Here is a 16,780-nt window from a genome sequence, read left to right as displayed (position 1 = left end):
CATACAGATAGCGGTGTAGATATTTCCACGTTTATAGGAATGGTGGTGTAGATATTTCCATGTTCATACAGATGGCGGTGTAGATATTTACATGTTTATAGAGATGGCGGTCTGGATATTTTCTGTTTTATACAGATAGCGGTGTAGATATTTCCATGTTTATAGAGATAGTGGTGTAGATATTTACAATTTTATACAGATAGCATTGTAAATATTTCCATGTTCATACAGATAGCGGTGTAGATATTTCCACGTTTATAGGGATGGTAGTGTAGATATTTCCATGTTCATACAGATGGCGGTGTAGATATTTCCATGTTCATACAGATAGCGGTGTAAATAATTCCAACTTTATAGAGATGGCGGTGTAAATATTTCTATGTTCATACAGATGGTGGTGCAGATATTTCCATGTTCATACAGATGGCGATGTAGGTATTTCCAAGCTTATTTCCAACCCATGTTCATACAGATGGTGGTGCAGATATTTCCATGTTCATACAGATAGTGATGTAAATAATTCCAGCTTTATAGAGATGGCAGTGTAAATATTTCTATGTTCATACAGATGGCGGTGTAGTTATTTACATGTTTATAGAGATATCAGTTTAGATATTTTCTGGTTTATACACATAGCGGTGTAGATATTTCCAAGTTTATAGAGATAGTGGTGTAGATATTTCCATGTTTATAGAGACAGCGTTGTAGATATTTCCATGTTTATACAGATAGCGGTATAGATATTTCCATGTTTATGCAGATGGCGGTGTAGATATTTCCATGTTTAAAAAGATGGCAGTGTAGATATTTCCATGTTCATACAAATGGTGGTGTAGATATTTCCATGAATATAGAGATAGCGGTGTTGTTATTTCCTTGTTTATACAGACAACTGTGTAGATATTTCCATGTATATTCGGTTAGCTGTGTAGATATTTCCATGTTCATACAGATAGCGGTGTAGATATTACATGTTCATGCATATAGTGGTGTAGATATTTCCATGTTCGTACAGATAGCGGTGTAGATATTTCCATGTTCATACAGATAGTGGTGTAGTTATTTCCATGTTCCTACAGATAGCGGTGTAGCTATTTCCATGTTCATACAGTTAGCGGTGTAGATATTTACATGTTCGTACAGATGGCATTGTAGATATTTCCATGTTCAGGCAGATGGACGTGAAGATATTTCCAGGTTCCTACAGATGGCGGTGTAGTTATTTCCATGTTCATACAAATGGGGGTGTAGATATTTCCATGTTCATAGAGATGGCGGTGTAGTTATTTCCATCTTTATATAGATAGCGGTGAAGGTATTTCCATGTTTATAGAGATAGCAGTTTAGTTATTTCCATTTATGTCCAGATAGCTGTGTAGATATTTCCATGTTCATACAGATAGCGGTGTAGGTATTTCCATGTTCCTACAGGTAGCGTTGTAGATATTTCCATGTTCACACAGATGGCAGTGTAGATATTTCCATGTTCATCCAGATGGCGGTGTAGATATTTCCATGTTCATACAAATAGCGGTGTAGATATTTCCATGTTCATAGAGATGGCGGTGTAGGTATTTCCATGTTTATACAGGTAGCAGTGTAGTTATTTCCATGTTTATAGAGATAGCAGTGTAGATATTTCCATTGATATACAGATAGCGGTGTAGATATATGGATGTTCCTACAGATAGCTGTGTAGATGTTTCCATGTTCATACAGATAGCGGTGTTGATATTTCCATGTTGATACAGATGGCGGTGTAGATAGTTCCATGTTCATAGACATGGCGGTGTAGATATTACTAAGTTCATAGAGATGGCGGTGAAGATATTTCCATGTTCATAGGGATGGCGGTGTAGATATTTCCATGTTCATACGGATGGCGGTGTAGATATTTCCATGTTTATACAGATGGCAGTGTAGATATTTCCATGTTTATAAAGATGGCGGTGTAGATATTTCCATGTTCATACAAAGGGCGGTGTAGATATTTCCATGTTCATACCGAGAGCGGTGTAGATATTTCTATGTTCATACAGATAGCGGTGTAGATATTTCCATTTTCATACAGATAGCGGTGTAGATAATTCCATGTTCATACAGATAGCGGTGTAGATATTTCCATGTTCGTGCGGATGGTGGTGTAGATATTTCCATGTTGAAACAGATGGCGGTGTAGATATTTCCATGTTCATAGAGATGGCGGTGTAGATATTTCCATGTTCATACAGATGGCGGTGTACATATTTCCATGTTCATACGGATGGCGGTGTAGATATTTCTGTGTTTATACAGATGGCAGTGTAGATATTTCCATGTTTATAAAGATGGCGGTGTAGATATTTCCATGTTCATACAAATGGCGGTGTAGATATTTCCATGTTCATACAGATAGCGGTGTAAATAATTCCAACTTTATAGAGATGGCGGTGTAAATATTTCTATATTCATAGAGATGGCGGTGTAGATATTTACATGTTTATAGAGATGTCAGTCTAGATATTTTCTGGTTTATACAGATAGCGGTGTAGATATTTCCAAGTTTATAGAGATAGCATTGTATATATTTCCATGTTTATACAGATAGCGGTGTAGATATTTCCATGTTTATACAGATAGCGGTGTGGATATTTCCATGTTTATACAGATAGCGGTGTAGATATCTCCATCTTAATACAGATGTCGGGGTAGATATTTATATGTTTATTCAGATGGCGGTGCAGATATTTCCATGTTCATACAGATGGCGGTGTAGATATTTCCATGTTCATACAGATGGCGGTGTAGATATTTCCATGTTCGTACAGATGGCGGTGTAGATATTTCCGTGTTCATAGAGATGGCGGTGTAGATATTTCTATGTTTATGCAGATAGAGGTATAGATATTTTCATGTTTATACAGATGGTGGTGTAGATATTTCCATGTTTATAGAGATGGCGGTCTAGATATTTCCATGTTTACAGAGATAGTGGTGTAGTTATTTCCAAGTTTATAGAGACAGCGTTGTAGATATTTCCATGTTCATACAGATAGCGGTGTAGATATTTCCATGTCCATACAGATAGCGGTGTAGATATTTCCATGTTCATACAGGTAGCGGTGTAGATATTTCCATGTTCATACAGATGGCGGTGTAGATATTTACATGTTCATACAGATGCCGGTGTAGATATTTCCATGTTCGTACAGATGGCGGTGTAGATATTTCCATGTTCATAGAGATGGCGGTGTAGATATTTCCATGTTTATGCAGATAGCGGTGTAGATATTTCCATGTTTATGCAGATAACAGTGTAGATATTTCCATGTTTATAGAGATAGTGGTGTAGATAATTTCAATTTTATACAGATAGTAGTGTAGATATTTCCAAGTTCATACAGACAGCAGTGTAGATGTTTCCACGTTTATAGAGATGACGGTGTAGATATTTCCATGTTCGTACAGATGGCGGTGTAGATATTACGAAGTTTATAGAGACAGTGCTGTAGTTATTTCCATATTTATAGAGAAATCTGTGTAGATATTTCCATGCATATGCAGACAGCTGTGTAGATATTTCCATGTTCATACAGATGGTGGTGAAGATATTTCCATGTTCATACAGATGGCGGTGTAGATATTTCCATGTTCATACAAATGGGGGTGTAAATATTTCCATGTTCATTGAGATGGCGGTGTAGATATTTCCATGTTCATACAAATGGCGGTGTAGATATTTCCATGTTCATAGAGATGGCGTTGTAGATATTTTCATGTTTATACAGATAGCAGTGTAGTTATTTCCATGTTTATAGAGATAGCGGTGTAAATAATTTCAATTTTATTCAGATACATGGGTAGATATTTGCATGTTCATACAGATAGCGGTGTAGATATATCCATTTTCATACAAATAGCGTGGTAGATATTTCTATGTTCATACAGATAGCGGTGTAGATATTTCCATGTTCATACAGATAGCGGTGTAGATATTTCCATGTTCATACCAATAGCGGTGTGGATATTTCCATGTCCATACAGTTAGTGGTGTAGATATTTCCATGTTCATACAGATGGCGGTGTAGATATTTACATGTTCAAACAGATGGCGGTGTAGATATTTCCATGTTCGTACGGATGGCATTGTAGATATTTCCATGTTCATACAGGTGCCGGTGTAGATATTTCCATGTTTATACAGATAACAGTGTAGTTATTTCCATGTTTATAGTGATAGCAGTGTAGATATTTCCATTGATATACAGATAGCTTTGAAGATATTTGCATGTTCATACAGATATCGGTGTAGATTTTTCCATGTTCGTACAGTTAGCGGTGTAGATATTTCCATGTTCATACAGATAGCGGTGTAGATATTTCGATCTTCATACAGATAACGGTGTAGATATTTCCATGTTCATACAGATGGCGGTGTAGATATTTCCATGTTCATACAAATGGCGGTGTAGATATTTCCATCTTCATAGAGATGGCGATGTAGATATTTCCGTGTTCATACAAATGGCTGTGTAGATATTTCCATGTTCATAGAGATGGGGGTGTAGATATTTCCATGTTTATACAGATAGCAATGTAGTTATTTCCATGTTTATACAGATAGCGGTGTAGATATTTCCATGTTCATACAGATAGCGTTGTATATATTTCCATGTTCATACAGATAGCGGTGTAGATATTTCCATGTTAATACAGATAGCGGTGTAGAGATTTCCATGTTCATACAGTTAGCGGTGTAGATATTTCCATGTTCATATAGATGGCGGTGTAGATAGTTACATGTTCAAACAGATGGCAGTGTAGATGTTTCCATGTTCGTACGAATGGCAGTGTAGATATTTCGATGTTCATACAGGTGGCGGTGTAGATATTTCCATGTTTATACAGATAGCAGTGTAGTTATTTCCATTTTTACAGAGATTGCAGTGTAGATATTTCCTTTGATATACAGATAGCTGTGTAGATATTTGCATGTTCATACAGATAGCGGTGTAGATATTTCCATGTTCGTACAGATAGCTGTTTAGATATTTCCATGTTCATACAGATAGCGGTGTAGATATTTCCATGTTCATACAGTTAGCGGTGTAGATATTTCCATGTTCATACAGATGGCGGTGAAGATATTTCCATGTTCATACAGATGGTGGTGTAGATATTTCCATGTTCGTACAGATGGCGATGAATATATTTCCATGTTCATAGGGATGGCGGTTTAGATATTTCCATGTTTATGCAGATAACAGTGTAGATATTTCCATGTTTATAGAGATAGTGGTGTAGATAATTTCAATTTTATACAGATAGCAGTGTAGATATTTCCAAGTTCATACAGACAGCAGTGTAGATATTTCCACGTTTATGGAGATGGCGGTGTAGATATTTCCATGTTCATACAGGTGGCGGTGTAGATATTTCCATGTTTATAGAGATGGCAGTGTAGATATTTTCATGTTTACACACATGGCGGTGTAGATATTTCCATGTTTACAGAGATAGCGGTGTAGACATTTTCATGTTTACACAGATAGTGGTGTGGATATTTCCATATTTAGGCAGATAGCAGTGTAGATATTTCCATGTTTATACAGATAGCGGTGCGGATATTTCCATGTTTATACAGATAGTTGGGCAGATATTTCCATGGTTATACAGATAACGGTGTAGATATTTCCATCTTAATACAGATGGCTTTGTTGATATGTCCATGTTTGTACAGATGGCGGTGTAGATATTTCCATGTTCATACAGATGGCGGTGTAGATATTTCGAAGTTTACAGAGATAGCGCTGTAGTTATTTCCATATTTATAGAGAAATCTGTGTAGATATTTCCATGTATATGCAGATAGCTGTGTAGATATTTCCATGTTCATGCAGACAGCGTTGTAGATATTTCCATGTTCATTTAGATGCCGGTGTAGATATATCCATGTTCATACAGATGGCGGTGAAGATATTTCCATGTTCATAGAGATGGCGGTGTCGATATTTCCATGTTCATACAAATGGCGGTGTAGATATTTCCAAGTTCGTACGGATGGCAGTGTAGATATTTCCAAGTTCGTACAGGTGGCGGTGTAGATATTTCCATGTTTTTACAGATAGCAGTGTAGATATTTCCATGTTTATAGAGATAGCAATGTAGATATTTCCATTGATATACAGATAGCTGTGTAGATATTTGCATGTTCATACAGATAGCGGTGTAGATATTTCCATGTTTATACAGATAGCAGTGTAGATATTTCCATGTTTATAGAGATAGTGGTGTAGATAATTTCAATTTATACCGAGAGCACTGTAGATATTTCCAAGTTCATACAGATAGCGGTGTAGATTTTTCCACGTTTATAGAGATGGCGGTGTAGATATTTCCATGTTCATGCAGATGGCGGTGTAGATATTTCCATGTTCATACAGATAGCGGTGTAGATATTTCCATGTTCATACAGTTAGCGGTGTAGATATTTCCATGTTCATACAGATGGCGTTGCAGATATTTACATGTTCATACAGATGGCAGTGTAGATATTTCCATGTTCATACGGATGGCAGTGTAGATATTTCCATGTTCATATAGGTGGCGGTGTAGATATTTCCATGTTTATACAGATAGCTGTGTAGTTATTTCCATGTTTATAGAGATAGCACTGTAGATATTTCCATGTATATTCAGATAGTTGTGTAGATATTTGCATGTTCATACAGATAGCGGTGTAGATATTTCCATGTTCGTACAGATAGCGGTGTAGATATTTCCGTGTTTATACAGATGGCGGTGTAGATATTTACATGTTCATACAGATGGCGGTGTAGATATTTCCATGTTCATACAGATGGCGGTGTAGATATTACGAAGTTTATAGAGACAGCGCTGTAGTTATTTCCATATTTATAGAGAAATCTTTGTAGATATTTCCATGCATATGCAGACAGCTGTGTAGATATTTCCATGTTCATGCAGATAGCGGTGTAGATATTTCCATGTTCATCCAGATGCCGGTGTAGATATATCCATGTTCATACAGACGGCGGTGAAGATATTTCCATGTTCATAAAGATGGCGGTGTAGATATTTCCATGTTCATACAAATGGGGGTGTAAATATTTCCATGTTCATAGAGATGGCTGTGTAGATATTTCCATGTTCATACAGGTGGCGGTGTAGATATTTCCATGTTTATACAGATACCAGTGTAGTTATTTCCATGTTTATAGAGATAGCAGTGTGGATATTTCCATTGATATACAGATAGCTGTGTAGGTATTTGCATCTTCATACAGATAGCAGTGTAGATATTTCCATGTTCGTACAGATAGTGGTGTAGATATTTCCATGTTCATACAGATAGCGGTGTAGATATTTCCATGTTCATACAGATAACGGTGTAGATATTTCCGTGTTCATAGAGATGGCGGTGTAGATATTTCCATGTTAGTACAGATGGCGGTGTAGATATTTCCATGTTCATAGAGATAGCGTTGTAGGTATTTCCATGTTTATGCAGATAGCGGTATAGATATTTCCATGTTTATACGGATCGTGGTGTAGATATTTCCATGTTTATAGAGATGGCGGTGTAGATATTTCCATGTTTACAGAGATAGTGGTGTAGTTATTTCCAAGTTTATAGAGACAGCGTTGTAGATATTTCCATGTTTATACAGATAGCGGTGAAGATATTTCCACGTGTATACAGATAGCGGTGTAGATATTTCCATGTTTATACAGATAGCAGTGTAGATATTTCCATGTTTATAGAGATAGTGGTGTAGATAATTTCAATTTATACCGAGAGCAGTGTAGATATTTCCAAGTTCATACAGATTGCGGTGTAGATTTTTCCACGTTTATAGAGATGGCGGTGTAGATATTTCCATGTTTATACAGATAGCAGTGTAGTTATTTCCATGTTTATAGAGACCGCGGTGTAGATAATTTCAATTTTATACAGATACATGGGTAGATATTTGCATGTTCATACAGATAGCGGTGTAGATATATCGATTTTCATACAAATAGCGTGGTAGATATTTCTATGTTCATACAGATAGCGGTGTAGATATTTCCATGTTCATACAGATAGCGGTGTAGGTATTTCCATGTTCATGCCAATAGCGGTGTGGATATTTCCATGTCCATACAGTTAGCGGTGTAGATATTTCCATGTTCATACAGATGGCGGTGTAGATATTTACATGTTCAAACAGATGGCGGTGTAGATATTTCCATGTTCGTACGGATGGCATTGTAGATATTTCCATGTTCATACAGGTGCCGGTGTAGATATTTCCATGTTTATACAGATAACAGTGTAGTTATTTCCATGTTTATAGAGATAGCAGTGTAGATATTTCCATTGATATGCAGATAGCTTTGTAGATATTTGCATGTTCATACAGATAGCGGGGTAGATTTTTCCATGTTCGTACAGTTAGCGGTGTGGATATTTCCATGTTCATACAGATAGCGGTGTAGATATTTCGATCTTCATACAGATAACGGTGTAGATATTTCCATGTTTATACAGATGGCGGTGTAGATATTTCCATGTTCATACAAATGGCGGTGTAGATATTTCCATCTTCATAGAGATGGCGTTGTAGATATTTCCGTGTTCATACAAATGGCGGTGTAGATATTTACATGTTCATAGAGATGAGGGTGTAGATATTTCCATGTTTATACAGATAGCAATGTAGTTATTTCCATGTTTATACAGACAGCGGTGTAGATATTTCCATGTTCATACAGATAGCGTTGTATATATTTCCATGTTCATACAGATAGCGGTGTAGATATTTCCATGTTCATACAGATATCGGTGTAGAGATTTCCATGTTCATACAGTTAGCGGTGTAGATATTTCCATGTTCATATAGATGGCGGTGTAGATAGTTACATGTTCAAACAGATGGCAGTGTAGATATTTCCATGTTCGTACGAATGGCAGTGTAGATATTTCCATGTTTATACAGATAGCAGTGTAGTTATTTCCATTTTTACAGAGATTGCAGTGTAGATATTTCCATTGATATACAGATAGCTGTGTAGATATTTGCATATTCATACAGATAGCGGTGTAGATATTTCCATGTTCGTACAGATAGCTGTTTAGGTATTTCCATGTTCATACAAATAGCGGTGTAGATATTTCCATGTTAATACAGTTAGCGTTGTAGATATTTCCATGTTCATACAGATGGCGGTGAAGATATTTCCATTTTCATACAGATGGCGGTGTAGATATTTCCATGTTCGTACAGATGGCGGTGAAGTAATTTCCATGTTCATAGGGATGGCGGTGTAGATATTTCCATGTTTATGCAGATAGCGGTGTAGATATTTCCATGTTTATACAGATAACAGTGTAGATATTTCCATGTTTATAGAGATAGTGGTGTAGATAATTTCAATTTTATACAGATAGCAGTGTAGATATTTCCAAGTTCATACAGACAGCATTGTAGATATTTCCACGTTTATGGAGATGGCGGTGTAGATATTTCCATGTTCATACAGACGGCGGTGTAGATATTTCCATGTTTATAGAGATGGCAGTGTAGATATTTTCATGTTTACACACATGGCGGTGTAGATATTTCCGTGTTTACAGAGATAGCGGTGTAGACATTTCCATGTTTACACAGATAGTGGTGTGGATATTTCCATGTTTATGCAGATAGCGGTGTAGATATTTCCATGTTTATACAGATAGCGGTGCGGATATTTCCATGTTTATACAGATAGTTGGGCAGATATTTCCATGTTTATACAGATAACGGTGTAGATATTTCCATCTTAATACAGATGGCTTTGTTGATATGTCCATGTTTGTACAGATGGCGGTGTAGATATTTCCATGTTCATACAGATGGCGGTGTAGATATTTCGAAGTTTACAGAGATAGCGCTGTAGTTATTTCCATATTTATAGAGAAATCTGTGTAGATATTTCCATGTATGTGCAGATAGCTGTGTAGATATTTCCATGTTCATGCAGATAGCGTTGTAGATATTTCCATGTTCATCTAGATGCCGGTGTAGATATATCCATGTTCATACAGATGGCGGTGAAGATATTTCCATGTTCATAGAGATGGCGGTGTCGATATTTCCATGTTCATACAAATGGCGGTGTAGATATTTCCAAGTTCGTACGGATGGCAGTGTAGATATTTCCAAATTCGTACAGGTGGCGGTGTAGATATTTCCATGTTTTTACAGATAGCAGTGTAGATATTTCCATGTTTATAGAGATAGCAATGTAGATATTTCCATTGATATACAGATAGTTGTGTAGATATTTGCATGTTCATACAGATAGTGGTGTAGATATTTCCATGTTCGTACAGATATCGGTGTAGATATTTCCATGTTCATACAGATAGCGGTGTAGGTATTTCCATGTTCATACAGATGACGGTGTAGATATTTCCATGTTCATACAGATGGCGGTGTAGTTGTTTCCATGTTCATACAGTTAGCGGTGTAGATATTTCCATGTTCATACAGATGGCGGTGTAGATATTTACATGTTCATACAGATGGCGGTGTAGATATTTCCATGTTCATACAGATGGCGGTGTAGATATATCCATGTTCATAGAGATGGCGGTGTAGATATTTCCATGTTTATGCAGATAGCGATATAGATATTTCCATGTTTATACAGATGGTGGTGTAGATATTTCCAAGTTTATGGGGATGGCGGTGTAGATATCTTCATGTTTACACAGATGGCGGTGCCTATATTTCCATGTTTACAGAGATAGCGGTGTAGACATTTCCATGTTTACACAGATAGCATTGTGGATATTTCCATGTTTATGCAGATAGCGGTGTAGATATTTCCATGTTTATACAGATTGCGGTGCGGATATTTCCATGTTTATACAGATAGGCAGATATTTCCATGTTTATACAGATCGCGGTGTAGTTACTTCCATGTTCATACCAATAGCGGTGTAGATATTTCCAAGTTCATACAGTTAGCGGTGTAGATATTTCCATGTTCATACAGATGGCGGTGTAGATATTTACATGTTCATACAGATGGCGGTGTAGATATTTCCATGTTCGTATGGATGGCAGTGTAGATATTTCCATGTTCATACAGGTGGCGGTGTAGATATTTCCATGTTTATACAGATACCAGTGTAGTTATTTCCATGTTTATAGAGATAGCAGTGTGGATATTTCCATTGATATACAGATAGCTGTGTAGGTATTTGCATCTTCATACAGATAGCAGTGTAGATATTTCCATGTTCGTACAGATAGTGGTGTAGATATTTCCATGTTCATACAGATAGCGGTGTAGATATTTCCATGTTCATACAGATAACGGTGTAGATATTTCCGTGTTCATAGAGATGGCGGTGTAGATATTTCCATGTTAGTACAGATGGCGGTGTAGATATTTCCATGTTCATAGAGATAGCGTTGTAGATATTTCCATGTTTATGCAGATAGCGGTATAGATATTTCCATGTTTATACGGATCGTGGTGTAGATATTTCCATGTTTATAGAGATGGCGGTGTAGATATTTCCATGTTTACAGAGATAGTGGTGTAGTTATTTCCAAGTTTATAGAGACAGCGTTGTAGATATTTCCATGTTTATACAGATAGCGGTGAAGATATTTCCACGTGTATACAGATAGCGGTGTAGATATTTCCATGTTTATACAGATAGCAGTGTAGATATTTCCATGTTTATAGAGATAGTGGTGTAGATAATTTCAATTTATACCGAGAGCAGTGTAGATATTTCCAAGTTCATACAGATTGCGGTGTAGATTTTTCCACGTTTATAGAGATGGCGGTGTAGATATTTCCATGTTTATACAGATAGCAGTGTAGTTATTTCCATGTTTATAGAGACCGCGGTGTAGATAATTTCAATTTTATACAGATACATGGGTAGATATTTGCATGTTCATACAGATAGCGGTGTAGATATATCGATTTTCATACAAATAGCGTGGTAGATATTTCTATGTTCATACAGATAGCGGTGTAGATATTTCCATGTTCATACAGATAGCGGTGTAGGTATTTCCATGTTCATGCCAATAGCGGTGTGGATATTTCCATGTCCATACAGTTAGCGGTGTAGATATTTCCATGTTCATACAGATGGCGGTGTAGATATTTACATGTTCAAACAGATGGCGGTGTAGATATTTCCATGTTCGTACGGATGGCATTGTAGATATTTCCATGTTCATACAGGTGCCGGTGTAGATATTTCCATGTTTATACAGATAACAGTGTAGTTATTTCCATGTTTATAGAGATAGCAGTGTAGATATTTCCATTGATATGCAGATAGCTTTGTAGATATTTGCATGTTCATACAGATAGCGGGGTAGATTTTTCCATGTTCGTACAGTTAGCGGTGTGGATATTTCCATGTTCATACAGATAGCGGTGTAGATATTTCGATCTTCATACAGATAACGGTGTAGATATTTCCATGTTTATACAGATGGCGGTGTAGATATTTCCATGTTCATACAAATGGCGGTGTAGATATTTCCATCTTCATAGAGATGGCGTTGTAGATATTTCCGTGTTCATACAAATGGCGGTGTAGATATTTACATGTTCATAGAGATGAGGGTGTAGATATTTCCATGTTTATACAGATAGCAATGTAGTTATTTCCATGTTTATACAGACAGCGGTGTAGATATTTCCATGTTCATACAGATAGCGTTGTATATATTTCCATGTTCATACAGATAGCGGTGTAGATATTTCCATGTTCATACAGATATCGGTGTAGAGATTTCCATGTTCATACAGTTAGCGGTGTAGATATTTCCATGTTCATATATATGGCGGTGTAGATAGTTACATGTTCAAACAGATGGCAGTGTAGATATTTCCATGTTCGTACGAATGGCAGTGTAGATATTTCCATGTTTATACAGATAGCAGTGTAGTTATTTCCATTTTTACAGAGATTGCAGTGTAGATATTTCCATTGATATACAGATAGCTGTGTAGATATTTGCATATTCATACAGATAGCGGTGTAGATATTTCCATGTTCGTACAGATAGCTGTTTAGGTATTTCCATGTTCATACAAATAGCGGTGTAGATATTTCCATGTTAATACAGTTAGCGTTGTAGATATTTCCATGTTCATACAGATGGCGGTGAAGATATTTCCATTTTCATACAGATGGCGGTGTAGATATTTCCATGTTCGTACAGATGGCGGTGAAGTAATTTCCATGTTCATAGGGATGGCGGTGTAGATATTTCCATGTTTATGCAGATAGCGGTGTAGATATTTCCATGTTTATACAGATAACAGTGTAGATATTTCCATGTTTATAGAGATAGTGGTGTAGATAATTTCAATTTTATACAGATAGCAGTGTAGATATTTCCAAGTTCATACAGACAGCATTGTAGATATTTCCACGTTTATGGAGATGGCGGTGTAGATATTTCCATGTTCATACAGACGGCGGTGTAGATATTTCCATGTTTATAGAGATGGCAGTGTAGATATTTTCATGTTTACACACATGGCGGTGTAGATATTTCCGTGTTTACAGAGATAGCGGTGTAGACATTTCCATGTTTACACAGATAGTGGTGTGGATATTTCCATGTTTATGCAGATAGCGGTGTAGATATTTCCATGTTTATACAGATAGCGGTGCGGATATTTCCATGTTTATACAGATAGTTGGGCAGATATTTCCATGTTTATACAGATAACGGTGTAGATATTTCCATCTTAATACAGATGGCTTTGTTGATATGTCCATGTTTGTACAGATGGCGGTGTAGATATTTCCATGTTCATACAGATGGCGGTGTAGATATTTCGAAGTTTACAGAGATAGCGCTGTAGTTATTTCCATATTTATAGAGAAATCTGTGTAGATATTTCCATGTATGTGCAGATAGCTGTGTAGATATTTCCATGTTCATGCAGATAGCGTTGTAGATATTTCCATGTTCATCTAGATGCCGGTGTAGATATATCCATGTTCATACAGATGGCGGTGAAGATATTTCCATGTTCATAGAGATGGCGGTGTCGATATTTCCATGTTCATACAAATGGCGGTGTAGATATTTCCAAGTTCGTACGGATGGCAGTGTAGATATTTCCAAATTCGTACAGGTGGCGGTGTAGATATTTCCATGTTTTTACAGATAGCAGTGTAGATATTTCCATGTTTATAGAGATAGCAATGTAGATATTTCCATTGATATACAGATAGTTGTGTAGATATTTGCATGTTCATACAGATAGTGGTGTAGATATTTCCATGTTCGTACAGATATCGGTGTAGATATTTCCATGTTCATACAGATAGCGGTGTAGGTATTTCCATGTTCATACAGATGACGGTGTAGATATTTCCATGTTCATACAGATGGCGGTGTAGTTGTTTCCATGTTCATACAGTTAGCGGTGTAGATATTTCCATGTTCATACAGATGGCGGTGTAGATATTTACATGTTCATACAGATGGCGGTGTAGATATTTCCATGTTCATACAGATGGCGGTGTAGATATATCCATGTTCATAGAGATGGCGGTGTAGATATTTCCATGTTTATGCAGATAGCGATATAGATATTTCCATGTTTATACAGATGGTGGTGTAGATATTTCCAAGTTTATGGGGATGGCGGTGTAGATATCTTCATGTTTACACAGATGGCGGTGCCTATATTTCCATGTTTACAGAGATAGCGGTGTAGACATTTCCATGTTTACACAGATAGCATTGTGGATATTTCCATGTTTATGCAGATAGCGGTGTAGATATTTCCATGTTTATACAGATTGCGGTGCGGATATTTCCATGTTTATACAGATAGGCAGATATTTCCATGTTTATACAGATCGCGGTGTAGTTACTTCCATGTTCATACCAATAGCGGTGTAGATATTTCCAAGTTCATACAGTTAGCGGTGTAGATATTTCCATGTTCATACAGATGGCGGTGTAGATATTTACATGTTCATACAGATGGCGGTGTAGATATTTCCATGTTCGTATGGATGGCAGTGTAGATATTTCCATGTTCATACAGGTGGCGGTGTAGATATTTCCATGTTTATACAGATACCAGTGTAGTTATTTCCATGTTTATAGAGATAGCAGTGTGGATATTTCCATTGATATACAGATAGCTGTGTAGGTATTTGCATCTTCATACAGATAGCGGTGTAGATATTTCCATGTTCGTACAGATAGTGGTGTAGATATTTCCATGTTCATACAGATAGCGGTGTAGATATTTCCATGTTCATACAGATAACGGTGTAGATATTTCCGTGTTCATAGAGATGGCGGTGTAGATATTTCCATGTTAGTACAGATGGCGGTGTAGATATTTCCATGTTCATAGAGATAGCGTTGTAGATATTTCCATGTTTATGCAGATAGCGGTATAGATATTTCCATGTTTATACGGATCGTGGTGTAGATATTTCCATGTTTATAGAGATGGCGGTGTAGATATTTCCATGTTTACAGAGATAGTGGTGTAGTTATTTCCAAGTTTATAGAGACAGCGTTGTAGATATTTCCATGTTTATACAGATAGCGGTGAAGATATTTCCACGTGTATACAGATAGCGGTGTAGATATTTCCATGTTTATACAGATAGCAGTGTAGATATTTCCATGTTTATAGAGATAGTGGTGTAGATAATTTCAAATTATACCGAGAGCAGTGTAGATATTTCCAAGTTCATACAGATTGCGGTGTAGATTTTTCCACGTTTATAGAGATGGCGGTGTAGATATTTCCATGTTCATGCAGATGGCGGTGTAGATATTTCCATGTTCATACAGATAGCGGTGTAGATATTTCCATGTTCATACAGTTAGCGGTGTAGATATTTCCATGTTCATACAGATGGCGGTGCAGATATTTACATGTTCATACAGATGGCAGTGTAGATATTTCCATGTTCATACGGATGGCAGTGTAGATATTTCCATGTTCATACAGGTGGCGGTGTAGATATTTCCATGTTTATACAGATAGCTGTGTAGTTATTTCCATGTTTATAGAGATAGCACTGTAGATATTTCCATGTATATTCGGATAGTTGTGTAGATATTTGCATGTTCATACAGATAGCGGTGTAGTTATTTCCATGTTCGTACAGATAGCGGTGTAGATATTTCCGTGTTTATACAGATGGCGGTGTAGATATTTACATGTTCATACAGATGGCGGTGTAGATATTTCCATGTTCATACAGATGGCGGTGTAGATATTTCCATGTTCATACAAATAGCGGTGTAGTTATTTCCATGTTCATACCAATAGCGGTGTAGATATTTCCATGTTCATACAGTTAGCGGTGTAGATATTTCCATGTTCATACAGATGGCGGTGTAGATATTTACATGTTCATACAGATGGCGGTGTAGATATTTCCATGTTCGTACGGATGGCAGTGTAGATATTTCCATGTTCATACAGGTGGCGGTGTAGATATTTCCATGTTTATACAGATAGCAGTGTAGTTATTTCCATGTTTATAGAGATAGCAGTGTGGATATTTCCATTGATATACAGATAGCTGTGTAGGTGTTTGCATGTTCATACAGATAGCTGTGTAGGTGTTTGCATGTTCATACAGATAGCGGTGTAGATATTTCCATGTTCGTACAGATAGCGGTGTAGATATTTCCATGTTCATACAGATAGCGGTGTAGATATTTCCATGTTCATACAGATAACGGTGTAGATATTTCCATGTTCATACAGA

The sequence above is a fragment of the Gorilla gorilla genome, chromosome 8 (assembly GCF_029281585.2).
Source record: "Gorilla gorilla gorilla isolate KB3781 chromosome 8, NHGRI_mGorGor1-v2.1_pri, whole genome shotgun sequence".
Classification (NCBI taxonomy): Eukaryota; Metazoa; Chordata; class Mammalia; order Primates; family Hominidae; genus Gorilla; species Gorilla gorilla.
The sequence above is the reverse complement of the archived record's forward strand: the minus strand, read 5'-3'. Positions refer to the sequence as shown.